General features: G+C 40.0%; 1 pseudogene; it reads left to right on the forward strand.

Moving 5' to 3' along the window:
- LOC149977443 (uncharacterized) overlaps positions 1–5,603 on the forward strand; it is a 30,388-nt pseudogene extending 24,785 nt beyond the window's left edge.
- The last annotated feature ends 10,686 nt before the right edge of the window (positions 5,604–16,289 follow it).

Here is a 16,289-nt window from a genome sequence, read left to right on the forward strand (position 1 = left end):
TAAAACAGTTGTAGTCAGACATACTGATATTTGAGTAAAACATTGTTTATTTATCTGTGCTGTGCTGATATGGAGTTATTACATTCTTGCAAGATAGCAATACTTAATAGCGCCACGTGACTCTGTTTTTAGAGGACTGTGGGTAATTCACAAATATTTGATTTCATGATACTTTTACACAATGTTGTATGCATGTTGGAATAAATAAAAGTATATTTCTGAAATAGTAGTATGCAGTTTGTTGTGTTATGAGGTGTAATTGATCATACTGAACGGATATCAAAACCGTTGGACAAATTGACGTTCAGTAATGAGGAAAGCCATTCCCACCATCAGCAAGGTCATGACTGCCACTCTTAATGACAAAGGCTAATACATGTCCTGTAATGCTTGTAGCTCTTCCTGCAGTTATTGCTAGAGGAATGAGTACTGTGCTCAACAATGCCTGCTAAGGTGGATAAAAATACCAAGTTGTTAAAATATGTAAAATAATGTTAAACATTACAACCACTAAAAACGATTAATCAGAACTACTTACTACTTGAACAAAACAAAAGTAATTAAGGATACAAACTTAAGTAGTTCTGAATACATAATGCAGATAACCACATGGGCATTGTCACTTTATTACTTTAAGTTTTGAACACTGAAATACTTTGAGTTGGATTACTAGAAAGGTTCAATTTAATGGGTTTCCACCCCCAAATTGTTAGCAGTGTGTCAAATGAAAGCTAAGAGTATATCTTTGAGAGATTTAAGGCATATATACATTTTCAATTATTTTATATCCTAAATATTAGGAATAAGCAAATACGTATGGTCAAACAGATGGAAAAGGGTCTTAAAAATATCTTAAAATGTATTAGATAAACATCAAAACACAATAATGTTGAAATAAGCACACCTGCCAAAATAGTGTTTTTACTGATATCTATTTAGTTTAGAATTTAATAAGTAATTAACACAAAAAAATATGTTACCGACTTCGTGACAGAATTCCCCCAAAATCAGTTATTACTGCAATTGAATTGGCTACAATGGGAAATCCTAATAGTTACAAACCACAGTTGGGTCACCTGTGTGTCCCTATTTCTGGCATACGGTTATGTTCAATTTATAACTGTTTTCTTTCTCTTTCTGTCTTCTGGTGGTCAAAGCAAGTGTGAAAACAGTCTGGACATCCTCTCTATCTCATTTCAATTTAAGGGGCTTTATTGGCAAGTGAAATAGATACAAAAACAATAAAATAATTATTTACAGTAAACATTACACTCACCAATGTTCCAAAAGAATAAAGACGTTTCAAATATCATATTGTGTGTAAATAGTTGAAATACAAAAGGGAAAATAAATATGGGTTGTATTTACAATTCTCTCTCTCTCCCTTTATTTGGCCCAAACATAGTGTTGCATACAGTATGTGTATGTATTTCAGGAAATGGCTTTCTGGATTCCCCCAAGCAGCTAATTGGAGCTGACCATGCCCTCTCGTCAGAGGATACAGCTGTATCCCATTACAGACTCCTTCTCCAGCTGAAAATAAGCCAGTGTTCCTTTGTTCAGTGAGCGAACTTCTGGGTATGCCTCAGTATTGTTTATTGCTCAGGGAGAGTGGTGTTGATGTGCTGTGTTAGTTGTTGCGCAGACAGTTTTTGTGAAGTATTTTGTAACTGGTCCTGTGGAGGTGTGTTTATGTCAAAAGGACTGTTATGATTATTGAAATTGTTCTGTTTCATTTGTTCCCATGGGGGAAGGGGAAGGCACATTGGGAGTGCTTAGGCAAGAGGCCTGCGGGAATACATATACCCGTTGTATGTACTCTGTCTAGGTAAGACCTGGGCGGACCACCCCTTGTATTTTGGTTAGCACGCCAGGTGGCGTTAAGAATAGGTACGTTGTGGGTAGGTAGGAGAGGGGGCTCTTTAACCTTTACTTTCTTTGCTTTGGTTCCATCCAGCCCCTTTTCCCCAAATTACTCTGTGATTGAATAAATTCCCTGTTAACAGTAAACTTCTCTGCCTCTGTCATCCTTACCTGTACCTACAGTCACATACCTCTCACTCCACGGGGAGTTGACTGTAGCAGGGTGCTGTTGTCCCCCTCCCCTCCAAGAGGCGTACGTAACATAATGGGGCCTCGTCCGGCATCTTTAAACCCACTGGACCCTGCTGTTCTGAGTTCTCTGTGATTGATGATTGAGGTGTGGTGGTAGGTTGTGAGTTTGGATGACTGGTTTGGGTGTGTTAAGTAGGCTGCTTGGGCAGGCATTTTGTACACAGCAGTCTCCCAGTTTATTGAAGTGCCCTCTGTTGATCGAGTTACGGTTGTGGAAAGTAGACCTTTGCGCTATAGTTGACCATTATGGACTCTTTGTCCCTGAGAAAGCCCTAAAGGCTGAACTCAGGGAGGGTTTAATGAACATAGATTTTCTCATTGAAAGATGAGGGAGGCTTCATTAGAGGAGATGGGTAGACTTTCTGATGCAAAGTCGGAGGAAGGGGTTGCTCGTACCCCCCTTTACAGTGCTCCAATTCAACCCTTTATGTTCTGCTTCGGGTTGTTCAGACGGGACCGCAAGGCTGAAGGTATGGCAGGCCCGTTTGGAAATGGCACAAAAAGATAAAGAGCGAGAGACAGACAAGTTTGATTTAGGAAAATGGAAATCAACAAGGAGGTTAGGATCTGACAACTTGAGCTAGATTCTGGCTCCAGTGTGACTCCACAACCTGCTCATCATTAAGCCCACTTTGTTGTAAGTAAAAATATTGCTTTAGTTCCTCCGTTTCGGGGAGTCGATTCCTATTTCTCTGCGTTTGAGCATGTGGTCACTGCGCTGCATTTTTTCACTCAAGGTCTGGCTGCTTCTGTTACAATGTAAATTGTCTGCGAAAGCCCAGGAAGTAGTAGCTGCTCTCTCCCTGGAAGACAGTTTACAGTATGATATAGTTAAAACAACTGTGTTGCGGGTTTATAAATTGGTGCCTGAAGCGTATAGGCAGCACTTCAGGAACCACAAAAAACCCTCTCACCATACTTTAGTTGAGTTTGCTAGGGACAAAGTGTCTGTTTAAAAGCTAACACCTTTGCTCATATTCGGGAGTTGATTCTGTTGGAGAATTTTAGGGTTCTTAAGGTTCCTCTGACAACCCTAAGCCTTCGCACGAGATCCGTGAATGTTTTTACCAAGGGTCACGTGATTGCGGACTACCCGGTTTAAAAAAATAAACCGACACAGTCCCTGTCACCATCCCCTAAATTGAAAAGCGTTGGTTTAGTTCAGGCTATAGCTCATCCGTTGGACCGAGATATTGATTTAGGATTTGGTTTCCCAAATGCCATCTATGCTCAGTTTATCTATGCCAGTTGTTTCCTTAACTGGAGAACAAGCGGGTCAAAAGTTCATACAAATCTTACAAGACACTGGGGCGGCGCAGTCAGTAATCATTACTGATGCTTTACCCTGGTCTCCTGAAACGTATTGTGGCTCACATGTCATATTATAGGGTATAGAGACAAACCGTACCTGTACCATTACACTGGGTCCACTAAGTGTCAGACTTGGTATCAGAATGTTTCCGTGTTGGTGTAGTGTCTACACAGCCAGTAAAAGGAGTCACATTGCTACTAGTGAACGATATCGCTGGTGGTAACGTCACTCCTGTGTTAGAAGTAGTAGACAACCCAGAAATAAAAACTACAGAAATTGGTTCAATAATTTCCACATTTTTTCCCTGGTTGTCTTAACGAGGGCACATTCTCGCAAGCTAGGAGATGTGGTGGATTTGTCTAGTTCAATTGTTGAGAAGGTTGAGGTAGAAGACAATGCACTGAGTATTCCTTCTGCACGGCCAACGGTTTTTATCCCTGTAAAACTTAAGGCAAGGGAAAGCGAAATCGCGCCCCAATTACTTGACATTCTTTTGTCTGTCACCCCCGAGAAGGTGATTGAATGTCAAAAGGAGACACCAGTCTTCGCAAGTTTTTTGCTTTGGTAGTTTCCACTTAGGAAGCTAAAACTAAGGAGACTGCCTTCTTTATGGAAGCAGGAATTTGATGCGTAAATGGGCAGCTCATGACACCGTTAGTGACTGGAGTGAAGTGTGTGTCAAGTGGTTGTTCCTACACCGTTCCGACAACAGGTGCTGTCACACGCCCATGACCAGGCGTGTCCGGACATTTGAAGATCACGAAGACCTATAACCGAGTCCTTCGACATTTTCTATCTGGCCAGGTTTGAAGTCTGACGTAGTCCAATTTTATAAATCATGTCATGTATGTCAACTCACCGGGAAAGTGAATCAAACAGTTCCTCGTGCGCAGCTCTCCCTGATTCCTGTGGTGGGAGAATCGTTTGAACAAGTGATAATCAAATGTGTAGGTCAGTTGCCGAAAACCAGATCAGGTAACCAGTTCTTATTAACAATGTGAAGGCACTAGTGAATAAGTCTCTATGTTTGGACTCCCTAAAGTAAACCAAACTGATCAGGGAGCCAACTTTGTCAAAACTGTTCTCAAATGTGTTAAAGACATTGTGTATTTCCCATCAGGTCTCCATTCTGTATCTTCCGGGGAGTCAAGAGGCCCTCGGACGCTGGCATCAAATGCTAAAGGCATTGCTATGCAAGTATTGCATTGATACCAGTACCGATTGGGATGAGGGGGTGCCCTTTGTCCTATTTAATAATCCTTAGGGTTCAGCCCTGCTGACCTTGTGTTTGGACACACCCCACGGGGTCTGCTAAAAGATTTGAAGTAGCATATCTTATCTCCTACACCCAGTAGCACTCCTAAAAATGTGTTGGATTATGTCAGAGACTGCAAGCTGCATGTGCGTTAGCCCAAAAGTCTCTCCTCGTCTCAAAAACGCAAGGAATTACATTATGACAAAGAGGCTGTTGGCCATTCTTTTGCACCAGGGGATCAAGTTTTAGTTTTGTTGCCAATCCCTAGGTCATCTCTGTCGGCATGTTTTTCTGGACCATATCTTGTGGAAAAGAAAGAAGACACCAATTATGTGATAAAGACCCCAGATCGTAGACGTTCTTCCCATGTGTCATGTTAAAACCTCTTGCCACGAGCAATCCCGTATCCGGGAGCGTAATCATAGCCTCAAATGCATTAGCATAACGCAGCAGACATAAATACCACTAGAAACTTTTCCTATTCATGAAAATCGCAAATTAAATGAAATAAATATATTCAAACACAAGCTTAGCCTTTTGTTAACATGCTGAAAGCGTATTATGTGTGTGATTCTCCAGACAGCTCCTCAAGTAAGCCGGTCCAGCCCGCTGTCTCCAGTGTGGCTGCGGTGGTGCTGAAGCCTGGCTGGGACCTAGATGAGGAGGACGGGTTGGAGTTACGCCATACATTACAGCAGTGTGAACGCTTATGTAATTCGGAGATAGTGAAAAAGTTTCCATCTCAAATGGAAAATTTGGATAACGATCAAACTAATGATCTTATCCTATTGATAAATAGTTTTCTTAATGTGTCAGGACATTCCAAGTCCCACATCCATCTTGGAACATGACGTGGATGTGGGGAACACTACTCCTATACGTCAGCATCCATACCGGGTTAATGCTAGAAAAAGGAGGTAATAAAAAGTGAGGTAGCTTGTTTATTACAGAATGACATGGCAAAACCCAGAACAGCTCCTGGGGGTTCCCTGTGTATTCGTGTTCCTAAGCATGATGGTACATCCCGCTTATTTACGGACTATCGTCGCGTAAATGCAGTTAAAGTCTTTCTCTTTTCCTCTACCTCGATTAGATGACTGCATTGATAGAATTGGCTCTGCTGCTTAGATTTGCTAAAAGGATATTGGCAGGTGCCTCTGACTTCTCGAGCTTCTGACATCTCGGCTTGCGTTACGCCTGATAACTTCGTACAATACACTATGATGCCCTTCGGAATGTGTAATGCACCTGCTACTTTTCAGCGTCACGATATCGACCTGTGTTCCATGGCTTCTCTAGACATAAAGGAATTCTCCGGTTGGAATGTTATTGAAGATTTATGATAAAAACATCCTAAAGATTGATTCTATACTTAGTTTGAAATGTTCCTTCGACCTATGCGGACCTGCACGAGCGTTTGAGTTTGTATACCTAAGCCCTAACAAAAGTAGCTACTTGGACATAAATAATGTACATTATCGAACAAATCAAGCATTTATTGTGGAACCAGGATTCCTGGGAGTGCTGATGAAGATCATCGAAGGTAAGGGAATATTTATAATGTTATTTCTGGTTTCTGTTGACTCCAACATGGCGGATAATTTTATTATTTTTCTGAGTGCCGTCTCAGATTATTGCATGGTTTGCTTTTTCTGTAAAGTTTGTAAAAAATCTGACACATTGGTTGCGGTAACTTGTTAAGTGTCATCAACAACCGCTGAATAGCATAGCGCTACATTCAATTGATATTACTACAAATATTTATGTTCATGAAATCACAAGTGCACTATAGGAAAACACATTTTAGCCTTTTGTTAATCCACCTGTCGTGTCAGATTTTGAAATTATGCTTTTCAGCGAAAGCAATCCAAGCGTTTGTGTAAGTTTATTGATCGCACGAAAAAACATTAAGTACACTTAGCATCAGGAAGCTTGGTCACGAAAATCAGAAAAGCAATCAAACAAATCGTTTACCTTTGGTCTTCGGATGTTTTCACTCACGAGACTCCCAGTTACACAACAAATGTTCTGTTTGTTCCATAAAGATTGTTTTTATATCCAAAATACCTCCGTTTGTTTGTTCAGAAATCCACAGGAAAGAGCGGTCACGACAATGCAGATGAAATTTCCAAATAGTTTCCATAATGTCCACAGAAACATGTGAAACGATTTTTATAATCAATCCTTGTTTTTAAAATATATAATCGATAATATATCAACCGGCACTGTCTCTTTTTCAGTAGGAGAGGGAGAGTCAACGGCTGCCCCATTGTTACGCAAGCAAAACTCAAGGGAACACCCAGCTATACACCGACGCGATGTTATCTTTCTCGCTCATTTAAACAAATAAAAGCCTGAAACTGTCTAAAGACTGTTGACACCTTGAGGAAGCGATAGGAAAAGGAATCTGGTTGATATCCCTTTAAATGGAGCGAAGGCAGGCTATGGAACATGGAGCTTTCAAAATAGAAGCCACTTCCTGGTTTGATTTTCCATAGGTTTCGCCTGCAATATCAGTTCTGTTATACTCACAGACAATATTTTGACAGTTTTGGAAACTTTAGTGTTTTCAATCCTAATCTGTCAATTTTATGCATATTCTAGCATATGGGACTGATAAATAGGCCGTTTACATTGGGAACGTTATTTTTCCAAACAAAAATAGTGCCCCTTAGCTGAAAGAGGTTAATCCAACCACAGTGTCCGATTTCAAAAAACGCTTTTCGGCGAAAGCACAACATATTATATTATGTAACCATTATGTTAGGTCAGCAACTAGTCACAGAAAGCATTCCGCCATTTTCCAACCAAAGAGAGGAGTCACAAAAAGCAGAAAAATAGATAAAATGAATCACTAACCTTTGATCTTCATCAGATGACACTCATAGGACTTCAAGATTCACAATACATGTAGGTTTTGTTCGGTAAAGTTCATATTTATATCCAAAAATCTTAGTTTACATTGGCGCATTACATTCAGTAGTTCAAAAATATCCGGTGATTTTGCAGAGCCACGTCAATTCACAGATATACTCATAATAAACAATGATAAAAGACAACTATTTTGCACAGAATTATAGATACAGTTCTCCTTAATGCAACCGCTGTGTAAGATTTTTTTTAAAAACTTTACCGAAAAAGCACACCAAGCTATAATCTGAGTACAGCGCTCAGCGCCCATACATATATCCGCCATGTTGTGGAATGAACATTAGTCAGAATAGCATTATAAATATTAACTTACCTTTGATCTTCATCAGAATGCACTCCCAGGAATCCCAGTTCCACAAATGTTTTTTGTTCGATAGTGTCCAATTATGTCAAAATAGCTCCTTTTGTTAGCGCGTTCAGTCCAGTAATCCACATTCATGAAGCGCGTTCACTAGTTTCAGACAAAGTCAAAAAAGTTCCATTACAGTCCGTAGAAACGATGTATGGAATCAATATTTAGGATGTTTTTAACCTCTTGAAGCTAGGGGGCACAATTTTTTGGGGAAAAATAACGTTCCCAAAGTAAACGGCCTATTTCTCAGGACCAGATGCTAGAATATGCATATAATTGACAGCTTAGGATAGAAAACACTCTAAAGTTTCCAAAACTGTAAAAATATTGTCTGTGAGTTTAATAACAGAACTCATATTGCAGGCGAAAGTCTAAGAAAAATCCAATCAGGAAGTGACTCATATTTTGAAACAGTTGTGTTCCTATGCATCCCTATTGAGCATTGAAAGGGATATCAACTAGATTCCTTTTTCTACATATTCCCTAAGGTGTCTACAGCCTTTAGACGTAGTTTCACGCCTTTATGTTGAAGAATGAGCGTAAAGGACCACATTGCGTAAGTGGCCAGCTGAGGGCTCTCGGAGTGATTCTTGCGTAAAAGACAGAGGTAGCCATTTTTCCTCTCGGTCCTACTGAAAAGCCAATTGTCCCGGTTGATATATTATCAAATAGATATTTGAAAAACACCTTGAGGATTGATTATAAAAAACATTTGCCATGTTTCTGTCGATATTATGGATATAATTTGGAATTATTTTTGGCGTTGTCGTGACTGCTATTTCCGGTGGATTTCTCAACATAACGTGACAAACAAATGGAGGTATTTTGGGTATATAAATAATCTTTATGGAACAAAAGGAACATTTGTTGTCTAACTGGGAGTCTCGTCAGTGAAAACATCCGAAGATCAAAGGTAAACGGTTAATTTGATTGCATTTCTGATTTTCGTGACCAAGCTTCCTGCTGCCAGCTGGACATAATGCTATGCTAGGCTATCGATAAACTTACACAAACGCTTGTCTTGCTTTGGCTGTAAAGCATCATTTCAAAATCTGAGACGACAAGGTGATTAACAAAAGGCTAAGCTGTGTTTCGCTATATTTCAGTTGTGATTTCATGAATATGAATATTTTCGAGTAAAATTATTTGGCCGTTGTGCTATGCTAATTTGTGGAGTTGATGACAATTCTCCCGGATCCGGGATGGGTAGTTCCAAGAATTAACATAAATCTTCAATAATGTTCCAACTGGAGAATTCCTTTGTCTTCAGAAATGAAGTGGAACGCAGCTACCTTTCACGTGAGCACGTGAGACTGAGCTTGTTGCTGCTGGCAGACCTCTGACTCATTCCCCCCTCCTTTGTAGTAGAAGAATCAAACACATTTCTAAAGACTGTTGACATCTAGTGGAAGCCTTAGGAAGTGCAAAATGACCAATATCCAACTATGTATTCGATAGGGTGCTGAGTTCAAAAACTACAAACCTCAGATTTCCCACTTCCTGGTTGGATGTTTTCTCAGGTTTTGGCCTGCCATATGAGTTCTGTTATACTCACAGACATCATTCAAACAGTTTTAGAAACTTCAGAGTTTTCTATCCAAATCTACTAATAATATGCATATCTTAGCTTCTAGGCCTGAGTAGCAGACAGTTTACTCTGGGCACCTTATTCATCCAAGCTACTCAATAGTTCCCCCCAGCCCAAAGAGGTTAAAGTGGTCTGAAGAATGTAACTATGTTTTTGATTCCGCTAAAGCGCTACTTTATAGTGCCCCAGTGCTTGCCGCCTCCAACTTTGACAAGCCTTTTAAGTTTTGAGGTAGACGCTATTATTGTGGGGGTGGGTGCGGTTCTCTTGCAGATTCTTCTGTAAGTTCAACTCGTGTCAGTCAAGGTACTACACTATTGAACAAGAGAAGCTGGCTTTATTGCTAGCCTTACAGTTTTTTGAGAAATGTGGGCTCCAGTTCCTTGCCTGTACTGGTCTTCACGGACCATAATTCTTTGGCTGCCTTATGCGGTGGGCTCTGATTGTACAAGGATACAATGTACAAATTCACTATGTGAAGGGTTCGGCGAATGTGGTTGCAGAGGCTCTATCATGGGTTTAGTAACTAGGGATGCGTGTTGGGTTTTGTTATTGCAAACTAAGTTTTGGGGTGAGTGTGTTACGTTCCCACATTTGTGTTATGGGTTTGTGTGTATGTATTTCAGGAAATGGCTTCCTGGATTAACCCAAGCAGCTGATTGGTCAGCCCCATTGCTAATTGGAGGTGACCCCACCCTCTCATCTGAGGATACAGCTGTATCCCATTAGACTCCTTCTCCAGCTGTATATAAGCCTGTGTTCCTTTGCTCAGCGAGAGAGCTACTGGGTATGCCCCAGTATTGGTTGCTGCTCAGGTGTTAGTTGCTGCTCAGGTGTTAGTTGCTGCTCAGGTGTTAGTTGCTGCTCAGGTGTTAGTTGCTGCTCAGGTGTTAGTTGCTGCTCAGGTGTTAGTTGCTGCTCAGGTGTTAGTTGCTGCTCAGACAGCTTTTGAGGTATTTTGTAGCCGGTCCTGAGGCGGTATGTTTATGTCAAAAGGACGGTTTTGATTATTGAAATTGTTTGTATTTTTCTGTTTCATTTGTTCGCAGGGGGAAGGGGAAAGCACCTTGGGAGTACTTAGGCAAGAGGCCTGCGGGCATACATATACCATAGTATGTGCTCTGTCTATGTACACTAGGTAAGACTTGAGCGGACCACTCCTTGTATTTTGTAGGTAAGAGAGGGGGGGCTCTTTCACTTTCTTTGCTTTCATCCAGCCCCTTTTCCCCAAATTAACTTGTGACGGAATAAATTCCCTGTTAACTGTAAACTTCTCTGCCTCTATCATCCTTACCTGCACCTACAGTCACATACCTCTTTCACTCCACGTTGTGTTGCGTTCCCTCCTCCAAGAGGTGTGTGTAACAATAGACGCTTATGATTGTTTCAGATTTGGTCCAGTCTGTTTCATAAGTTTGAATACAGTACAGGAGAGCACAGTACAGTAAAATAAAAGTTGAGTATAGTTCAGTACATTACATTACACAGTGTAGCACATGAGATTGTTATGCTATAATGTACTGCGTTTTAAACTATACTATACTGTACTATACTATACTTTACTGCACTCTGTATGGACTGTACTCTGTATTATACTGTACTGTGCGGTACTCTGCTGTTCTGTGTTTTTGCGTAGTGCAGTTTCTCTGTACTCCCCTGCAAAGTTGAAAAAGATTCTAAAATGTCAGCCACACAAAGTATAGACTACCGATCGCTGTCCATGGTTCTGAAATTGCGTCATCTACGCGGCTGCGTAAAACCAGTCAAATAATACAATCAGTCCATCGTCAAAACAATAGCTTACTAGTCATTGTTTTATTATGGAGACAATGCAGTCCAGGCTAGTAGGCTATCTATAGCTACGGCATATATAGTAATTAGATGGTACCCTATTTATATTAAACAATGGAACTCAGACTCCACGCTGTCGGGGCTATCTGTCTCATCACTTGTAGGCTTACCAGTGTTAAGTGAGGTCGCTCTCATGAGCTTTGCTGGGTCTCTGGCAGTCATCAGCTTGGTTTTCTGGGAGAGGAAGAGATGTTGGGCCGGCACTCATGGAACTCACTATTCTCGAGGGTTGGAAGAAGAGAAGGAGCAAGGTCATTGTTGGCCTGGACAGTGAGGTCTCTCTGTCATGACTGGGAGGCTGCTAGTGCTAGCTGCTGCATAAATAGGACTACTAGCTTTCACCTGCGATGGTGGTTCGTCAGTAGAGAGCGAAGTGGTAGCTTTATTTTCGATAATTTGGCACGAGCTTTGTCAGTTTTTTTGCAGGGTTTTTGTGCACCACTTGGCCTTTTGTTTATCCATCTTGAACAATGCACTCGCTCTCTGTCCGACCTGACTCACCTAACTTTTTAAATACTTGATAGCCAATTAGGTGAGGAGGCCAGGAGGTCAGCTCTAGCAAGGCAGAAAGTTGACGAACTGACTTGTTGGAATCCTATGAATGACAGTGCCATGTTGAAAGTGCGAGATTTTTAAATAAATGTATTTCTACTTTGTGGTACTTCGCCCCTCCCCAAGCGGGCTTTTTGAAGGGGAGGCGGACACTAACACAAAATCTATTGGGCAAAACTGAAAGAACTGACCAGACCACAATTGCTTCAAGTGATTCCTCTCATCAACACAAATTCAAACATGTAGCATTTTTTATGTTTCAACTGGAATATAGCAAATAGTTTTCAAAACAAAGAGTTGGATTTAGCTAGAAGCTCAGCTACAGCTGGTGCCAGCACCAAGAGGGCAGCCGACAAATACGATGGCTAGCGAAGTACTTTTTAAATGCAAGCCACCTAGCTAGCTAACTTTAGTTTATATTATGTATTGCTGGCTATTATCTATTTTGTTACAGTGGTGGGAAATCAAATAGTTGTTCTGTTTGCTAACTTGAAGTAATAGAGGACGCAGACAGTATCGCCAAGATAAGATTGGTCAAACATGATCTGTTCTACACCAAACAGTACCTATCCTGTAACTACCAGTAATAGATACCAATAACCTTTTGTTAAATCTCATTAGCTGGTGTAACAATCTGTAGCTACAGTTCTCTACACTTTACTCCACCTGAAACAGACTCACACTGAACTGTACTATCTTTTTTTCTTTATTTTACCATATAACATTCTTGTTGAATACCCAGTTCTCTGTTTGAGTTAGTATTAAAATAGTGTACACTCCCCTGTAACCATCATTCTTGATAGCTGCAAGTCACTGTCAGCATCGGGGTAAATCTCTGGTAGGTAGAATGGTAAAAGATAACTAATTTCCACGCTTGTTTGTAATTAGCACAGCCAGGCACAGAACACCACACGGGCAGAACATGACACGGAACAACACCACTTGGCACTTGTTTTTTTGTAAATAATTTTAAAAATCTTGCCTTTTTGAAGTTGAGATTACTGTGTTACCGATTCTACCAGTGAAATGAAAATGTGCTCATTCTAGCTTGTGGTTTGGATGATTTAGATGATTTTTGGAAAATGTATTTGAATAAACTGTCAATTGCTCAAAGTAGTTTGAAATCATTACATTTTGTGTGGCATGTATTTCAAAGTGAAAAATTGGAGTCTCAGCGTAATTCTTTTAACATGGAATTGCCTATGAGATAGAGGTGTTATGACAGAGGTAGCACGAGTGGTAGAGAGAGATGTAGATATGGTGGCTGACAGAGAGCTGAATGTGAGCTCACAGCTGGATTTTTTTGGTCTGTAGCTGAATGCATGGCGGTCATCCAGTCTAGGGGTGTGCCACAAATGGCACCCTATTCCCTATATAGTGCACTTCCTTTGACCAGAGCTCTACTTTTGACCAAAAGTAGTGCACTATATAGGGAGAGGGTACCATTTGGGACCTAGACATAGCCTGGAGGGCCGAGCCAGGGCAAGACTTGGTACAGTACACATCATTATTTCTATCTGATCAACCTTCCCCAGTGACTAAGTACAAAACACCTCAAGGACAGACCAGCTCAGAGTCACAGGACCCAGTGTATACATTTCATGGCGGGAATCTCATATGTTTGTATTTCATGTCTCTCAGAGTATAGCTGACTCATGCTTTGAAACAGTGCACTAAGCAAGCATTCAATGTCTGGAAAAGACAGGTAATATAATGGATAGGCAGATGATGCAATGCAAGAGAGTAGAGCTTACACTCATCTGATTTTCACTGATGAGAAGTTACTTGCAGTGATGTAAAAATATAGGTGGGTAAAAGCTGATCAACGCTGAATAAAGTAACGGTCCCTATATTTTCTAAAGAAATTCCACGATAGATATAGGTAAATTCTAATAAAATAAAGGTGTGAAAGAGTCCCCACCACGCCACTTGTTACATGTATATTAAACAGCATCAGAATATGAATCAGATTCACCTTAATTGATCAATTGCATCATGTACCGTTGTTTTGCTTCTAGTATTGAAAGAAGAATTGAGAAATTTCACTCCAAAATAAATTGTAATACATTTTTTGAAATGTTGGTAAATTTGCTTTTATTGTTTTAAAGAAATTATGAAGGTTGGTATGTTTTTTTCACGATCTAATCATGGAATGGGATTGTTCAATGATGAGGCATGTATTTGTTTAAAATCTATCACTTAATGATTTCATTTCACAGAGACAATCTTGTTTTTTTGCAAAATGCTATATCCGCCTCAGTCTCAGAGAAATAAGTAGTACTGCTAGGTTTTACACAGTCAAATGTAACAAATGTAACAAAACGAATATGAAAAAAACTGTACACATGATACATTTGACATCTATTTAATATGTTCAATATTTACTTAAATACAGTAACATGACATGTAAAATATTTATATATGACATTTTATTAACTTAGCAGATGCTCCTATCCAGAGTGACTTACAGTAAGTGCATTCATCTTAAGATAGCTAGGCGAGACAACACAGTCAAATATACACAATATGAATAAACTTTTAATACACATCTAAAATCTATGAATTAAAAGTCAGAGAACAGATATATTTTACACACACATGAAGGGACCCATAAGAAATATTTCAGTGAAAAATGTGTGGATATAGTGGGGTTTTTTTTAATACATTTTTTTACTAAAGCACTTGGAAATGTACTGTATGTATCTTTCATACATCAATCGGTCAAATGTATTTATAAAGCCCTTTTTACATCAGCCAATGTCACAAAGTGCTATACAGAAACCCAGTCTAAAACCCCAAACAGCAAGCAATGCAGATGTAGAAGGAAAAACTCCCTAGAAAGGCAGAAACCTGTGAAGAAACTTAGAGAGGAACCAGGCTCTGAGGGGTGGCCAGTCCTCTTCTGGCTGTGACCAGGGTTGAGATTATAAGATATTCATCCACTCATTATACAGTATATCAGACATAAAGAATAGAGTAAGTCGACAATATATCCCAGGTTTGTCAGTTTAAGGTGATGATATAGAAAATGTTAACCCACCAGAGTGTGGTTATCTTTATCACGTAACAATGGGTGATTAACATGATTGATGGGCTCTTTCCTTCAAGGATTGTTGGCCCACAAATTACAGTAGGGTGATAGCAAGACTCTCTCTTTCTCTGCTATGTATCTCGTTCTATAACACATTTTTAGCCATATCACTTATCGCACCATCTGAGCTTATAGGAAGGAGCAAAGTGTGTTATGGGATTCATTGAAACCTCAGTCTTTCCCCTACAGTAGCAGTAAAGAGATTGAATTGTCTTTAAAATAATGGCTTGGAGAGAGTTAATTTGGTTTTCAAGCCCAAATGGGGAGAGGGAAGGAATGGGGACCGGCACGGTCCAGGCCCAAACCTGCCAAAACCCTGTAGTGTAACGTCATGCACAGTGTAATGACTACCGTGCAAATTGAAATAATGTGCTGAGTCATTTATGAAAGCTATTAAACTGCATGGGTGGATTTGAAATTCACTAAACTTCACTTCAGCTTCTTCAACCCTGCCAGATCTAGAATGTAACCCAAATGGCACTCTGTTCCCTATAGAGTGCATTACTTTAGAGCAGGGAAGATGTAGAGAAGAGAAGACAAGAGAAGAGGGTAAGGGAAGTCTGTGGCATTGTCATAATGGCACCCTTTTCCATATACTGTATAGTGCACTACTTTGGGTAGTGCCTTATGGGCCCTGATCAATTTGGGCCTCCTTTCCCTGTACTCTTTTACATGGTTTCTGACAGAAGATGTCTCATGAAGTAGGAAAGTACAGCTGTGTATTTACTCATACTTAATTGAGCTGAGCATGTGTTTTAAAAACATTGAAAGCAATCTGGTGATGCCATTTCCAATTAATGATCTTCCAGAGAACAGGGGAATATCAAAAAAGGATAAAAATGCTGGCAAATTCATTGTCGCTGGCATAGTACACCATTTTGTGGGAAAACTATAGGGCACAATGATGGAAAGCATTCCAGGTGAAGCTGGTTGAGAGAATGCCAAGAGTGTTCAAAGCTGTCATCCAGGCAAAGGGAGGCTACTTTGAAGTATTTCAAATATAACATTTTAATTTGTTTATCACTTTTTTTGGTTACTGAATGATTCCATGTGTTATTTCATAGTTTTGATGTCTTCACTATTATTCTACAATGTAGAAAATAGGAAAAAATAAAGAAAAAACCTTGAATGAGTAGGTGTGTCCAAACTTTTGACTTGTACTGTATATTTGTTCTTTCTTTTGGAACTAGGTCAAGTAAAACTGGACTTGGGAATACAGGATGTTTAGAGTTGAATTAATGT

The sequence above is a fragment of the Oncorhynchus mykiss genome, chromosome 15, assembly GCF_057628025.1.
Source record: "Oncorhynchus mykiss isolate SJ-2025 chromosome 15, ASM5762802v1, whole genome shotgun sequence".
Classification (NCBI taxonomy): domain Eukaryota; kingdom Metazoa; phylum Chordata; class Actinopteri; order Salmoniformes; family Salmonidae; genus Oncorhynchus; species Oncorhynchus mykiss.